The sequence below is a fragment of the Capsicum annuum genome, unplaced genomic scaffold (genome assembly GCF_002878395.1).
Source record: "Capsicum annuum cultivar UCD-10X-F1 unplaced genomic scaffold, UCD10Xv1.1 ctg78839, whole genome shotgun sequence".
Classification (NCBI taxonomy): domain Eukaryota; kingdom Viridiplantae; phylum Streptophyta; class Magnoliopsida; order Solanales; family Solanaceae; genus Capsicum; species Capsicum annuum.
The window spans coordinates 874-6,700 of record NW_025889364.1 but is presented as its reverse complement, the minus strand read 5'-3'; the positions used below and the strand labels follow the sequence as shown (position 1 = coordinate 6,700).

Sequence of the window (5,827 nt, the reverse complement as noted above, 5' to 3'; positions counted from 1 at the left end):
AGGTAAATTTACCAATCTCTTTCTGGGGAGATACGTTATTAACTACAACCTGCACATTGAATAAAGTGCCTTCTAAATCAGTATCTTATACTCCTTATGAACTATGGATTGGTAATAAACCAAACTTTAATGATCTACGACCTTAGGGTTGTACTGCATATATTAAAGATCATTTTGGTAAGTTTGGAAAACTAAGTCCAAAAGAAAAGAAATGTATCTTCATAAGATACTCAGAACACTCCAAAGGATATGTGTTCATTGGTGAATTGAAAGATAGAAGTACTACTGAAATTGAATTACAAGATGTCACATACCTGAAAAATAATTTTTCAAAATGGAATGAAATAAAGAAAATTGAGCCTCTTTACGAAATGTTGAATTCAGATTATCAAATAATGTGCAGGACATGCTTGATAATTCAATTGATCAAGAAATGATTCTTGGTCCAAGTGGTAGTTGTGAATCCCAAAATCCTATTGAGGAATCTGAACTTCAATTATGTAAGAGTACCAGAAAAGGTGTTCCTAAACGATCTTATGAGATTGAGGATTATATCTTCCTGGTATCTCCCACAGAATTGGATGAACCTAATTTTGTGATTAAGGCTTTATCAAGTCCTGAAAAAAGATGAATGGATAAAAATGATGAAATAAGAATTAGAGTCTATGAAAATCAATAAAGTCTGGGATCTAGCTGACCTTCCTTCTGGGCATAAAGCTATTAGGAACAAGTGGATTCTCAAAGTTAAACGTAAATCAGATGGGTCAATAGAAAGGCACAAAGCATTATTGGTGGCAAAAGGTTTTACTCAAGAAGCTGGAATAGATTATGAGGAAACTTTTTTACCAGTTGTGAAATTTACCTCAATTCGATTGCTTTTGGCTATAGTTGCACGTTTAGATTTAGAATTACACCAAATGGACGTGAAGACTGCTTTTCTCAATGGAGAACTAAAAGAAGAAATCTACATAGAACAACCTATAGGTTTTGTTGTTAAAGGCCAAGAAAAGAGGGTTTGAAAATTAAACAGATCAATATATTGCCTTAAGCAGTCTTCAAGGCAGTGGTACCTAAGATTTCATAAGAAAGTGATTTCATTTGATTTCACCATGATCGATGAAAACCATTGCATCTATGTGAAAAAAGTCCAATGAAATATTTGTGATTCTTTCGCTTTATGTGGATGATATTTTATTAGCTAGAAATAATTTGGAGTGTGTAAAAACAGTTAATTATGGCTCTTAAAGTCATTTGACATAAAAGATATGGGTGAAGCAGACTATATATTGGGTGTTAAAATTCAAAGAGACCGTTCCAAGAAAATTTTGAGTCTATCTCAAGAAACATACATAATGAAAATTTTGGAACGTTTTCGAATGAATAGTTGCAAATCCATGGATACTCCTATAGCGAGAGGTGAAACTTTAAGCCTTGAAATGTGTCCAAAGACTGAAAAAGAAAAAGAAGGCATGTCGCGAGTACCATATTCCAGTGAAGTTGGGAGTTTGATGTACGCTATGATGTGTACTCATCCAGACATTTGTCATGCCATAGGTCTGGTTAGCAGGTATCAATCTAATCCTGGTAGAATCTTTCGATACCTGAAGGGAACTGCAGATTATTCACTATGCTATAGTGGATCCAATTTATTCATAAGAGGTTATACAGATTCTTGGGCTGGTGACCAGTATGATAGAAAATCAACTTTCGGTTATGCCTTCTTGCTAAATGGTGGTGCAATTTCGTGGAAAAGTAAGAAACAAACTTGCATAGCCCTGTCAACTATGGAATCAGAATTTGTGGCTTGTGCATCTGCAATATAAGAAGTTGTTTGGTTGAAGAGATTCTTTGAGCATTTGAACATCGCAAAGAATTCTAAGGGTCCCATGATTTTATATTGTGACAGTCAAGCGGCTATCGCATATACGAAGGATCCTAAATATCACAGCAAGACCAAGAACATTGATATTAAGTATAACTTTATAAGAGACATAGTAGCAAGTGGAGAAATAATTTTACAATACATTCCTATATAAGAAATGATAGCTGATCTCTTTACTAAGGCAATATCTAGAGACTTGTTTGAGAAACATGTTATGGCTCTAGGATTACGTTGGATATAATTATGTTTATGTATTGTAGATGACTTAATTATGATTATTATCAATATAAGAATCTTGAATTTATGTTCAATCTCATATGCATGCGAAAATGTGTTTTATTAATATAGTGTGTCGAACAAATCGCGAGATTGGCTCTCTCATACGAGCAATCACCTCTTATGTTGAGGAACGTGAAGAGAAAAGTTCCACCATAAGATAATGACTTATTTTGTAAAGACGGATGTGAGTTCCTGTAATAATATGGATTTGAGGATTATTAAAGAAAGAAACTCGGGTTAGACATTTGGAGGTGTCTAGACCTAGACTGTACGATGTTGAATGACTAAAAGAATGAGACACACGCACAAATATAAGGTGATAACATTGTAGCACGTGTTTCATACCAAGTGTGCTTAGTGACCAATGGGTTAATGAAAGAATGAATCCCTGCTTCTTCATTGTGTGAGACCCTAAAAAGTTATTTTAACTTATCATTTAAATACCCTTAGACCTTTAACTATTTCTTGAAGTTTAGATCGGTGTTGCTACTTTAGCATGTTACTAATAGCCATGAGAGATTCGGCAATGCGGTGCATGTCTAAGAAAGCAGTTGATTTGGAACAGATATATTCGAATAGAAAGGGAAGACGATTAAAATGAATATTTTAACTTATTTACACAAGCCGGCTATTACACTAACCATATAAGAGTCAAGTGTAATTGTGTATATAAAGTTAATCATGAACTCGAGTTCACCTCCTTTAGAGGATGAGGGATCGGATAAGTAACTACTGAAGTAGTGAATGATGTTTGGGGTATTGTGAGTATTAGTATCCTCATATTAGTAGAGAATTCTTTCCACAAGTGATTGGATTCCTAAATGTAGCTTATAAAACCTTAAAGGTAAAGCTCGTGATGCTCACAGGTCGCACGAACTATTTGCCCGATGAATTGGTGATTTGTTGATGTCGTACTGGTGCGGGTCTAGTCCACCGTGTGCGAAGTGGGATATGTTAGATTACCTTTATGGGTCACCCATGTGGACCGACCCGACCCAGTCTCTATTGTTTTAATTATATGATAAATGGAAGATAAGCAGGTAGCATTTTAAAATTTGAAAAATAAGGGGGAACAGTTACTAAGTAACTATTTATCCACCCATATACTCCTGTACATATATGCTTCTTCCTCTGATAAAGAAGAAAGATAAGTGAAAAACTAAACTCTGGTAAATAACAAAAACATCAACAAAAATTCAAAAAGGAGGCTTTTAGTTTGTGAATCAACTCTCCGTTTCCAAGAGAGACGAAAATTGACTTGAGGCTATTGTGTTATTAGCAAATTCAACACTTCCGCTACAACAGATTAAGGTACATACACTGTTTTTACTCCGAATTTGTTTTCAACTTTCAATCCTAATGTCTCTTCCACATACAGGAAGGCTTCTTAATTGGCAGTTTCTCCTGATTTTGACATAAAAAAGATTGGTATAAGCTCCTTATACAGGAAGGATCCTTAATTGGCAGTTTCTCCTGATTTTGACATAAAAAAGATTGGTATAAGCTCCTTATACAGGAAGGATCCTTAATTGGCAGTTTCTCCTGATTTTGACATCAAAGGATTGGTATAAGCTGCATTAGCTCGCTGACTCCCATTCATGTCAGGTGATTTGATTTTACCCTGGTGTTAACTATCAGCAGGTGACAGAGAAGGTGGAGCAAAAATGACGGGAAGTATGCAACTAATACGTGAGTTCTATGATCTCTCAACCGCTGCATCGCATATGAGGTTATTGTTTCGTAGTATTTTCCCACTTTGGGTTTTAAATGGGAATAGTTATTTTAGCCATCATATCAGTATGATTTACAAGTTGAATGGCTTAATCTATCTGGAGGTGCGTCTGCGGTACTGATAATTTTCTGTTTAATATATCCAAAGAGTATTCTTCTGAAGGGATTTACTTATTTACTTATGTTTCCTCGGAGATTCTGTCGTTTTATGCTAAATATCAACAATTAAGCGGCCATTGACTGAAGAGGTGCCACTGACTGAAGGTGCTTTATTCTATGATGTCACCTTTATGTGATTCTGTTCTCGTGCAGACCTTGAACACAAGACTCCTGTACTCTTCTCGGAGTAGATAGATTTTCGGGATTTTCATTTTTCCCCAGTTAAATTGATGTCGAAGTAAGCATTTTGGTGTTTTATTCAGTCACTGAGTTAATGGTTAAGACATCATATATTTCTACTATTCCATGAGGTTGTTCCTTGGAATAAGCAACTATTTCGTGGTATGAAGAAGTTTATACGTAAATGCTGATTTTTTGTTATTTTGAATCGATAATTAAGCTTCAAGAATGGATGCTCCTATGAAGAAACCTCAGGATAATGGACAGAAAACCATAATCAGTGATGACCTTTTTGGCTAAGAGTCTAAAAAACCAGGAGCGTCAACAAAGATGCTGATACAACGGAGGTGCTGGGCACAAACCAACTGGCTTCATTACCGGTGGATGTGCCTGTAATTGTTGCACCTCAGGATAGTGCACAGCCAGTGAATGTTGCTCCTCTGGACTCTTTGACTTCAGTAACTGTCACTCCGCTGGACTCCTCAATGCCAATGAATGTTGCTCCTCTGGATTCTTCGGTTCCAGTAAAAGTGGACTCTTCAGTCCAGTGAATGTCGCTCCCCGGGCATATGTAATGCCAACGGATGTTGCTTCTAGAGAATGTGTGATGACAGTGCGTGCTGCTCCTCGGGAATCTGTCACCCGTATTTACTATGCGTGAAATTGGAAAAGGGATGCCCAAAATGCCCATGCAGTGAGACAGAATGAAGTTAGTACTAGTGGTACAGTTTCGCCAGAGTTACTTCAACTGGTGGAAGTCAAGTACCATCGTTATCCCGAGTTGAATAGTCGGATGTAGCGTTGGGTAATGTGCTTGCTTCACCTATGACTGCATGGAAAAAGAATATGGATATATGAATTCTTGTATGAATTGAAAAAAAATAGTAAATCTCTGGTTGCTTTTTGTATTGATATTCAGAGATTAAGCTCTGCCACTATGTGACGAGGAGGTTAGGGATTTGACCTGTGGAAGAAGTCTCTTGCAGAAATGCGACGTAAGACTGTCTATAGTAATAGACCTTTGTGGCTTGAACCTTTCTCGATCTCGTGCATAAAAGGAACTTAGTGCATCAGTCTGACCTTTTAATGTTTTAGTTTGCTTGAATCAGACCTTACTCTCTTCATTTCATTTCACTAAGATACGTACCTTATCAAGTCAACAAGAGCCAACTAAAATAAAACATATAGGGTGACGATGAATTTATCTCATATTATTGTAGTGGACTAAAAGAGAGTTAATTAGGAATAGCTAATTGTGAAGATTAGAATGGCTAACTGTGGAAATTGGCCTCATAGCTATGCGTGCCTTGATTTTATTTGATGGTGTCATATTGGTTTCTATATCTGAGAATTTCAAACGTGCTGCTCTCGATCTCAAAGAAATTGTAAGCACTTCTTATCTACTTCCTTTATACACACAAAAGTTATATTGTTTTCTAATTCATGTACAGGAGTGCAGAACTAGACTTGGTATAGATAACTTGTATCCTTTAAGTTTTACATAGATACGGAAGACAAGAATAAGATATCACTAGGTCTCCTAGCTTCCTAATAATCAGAAATGGAAAAGAATAGGAGATACAAAAGGAAAGCATT

General features: G+C 36.2%; 1 long non-coding RNA gene across 2 annotated transcripts; it reads left to right on the top strand.

Moving 5' to 3' along the window:
- Positions 1-347: 347 nt before the first annotated feature.
- LOC124894977 lies at positions 348-5,301 on the top strand. Of its 2 annotated transcripts, XR_007051459.1 has the most exons (3): positions 373-3,850; positions 4,205-4,289; positions 4,452-5,143. It is a non-coding gene; the product is annotated as an uncharacterized LOC124894977 (long non-coding RNA). The 2 variants fall into 2 exon arrangements; XR_007051460.1 differs by having other exon boundaries at positions 348-4,289; positions 4,452-5,301.
- Positions 5,302-5,827: the final 526 nt, after the last annotated feature.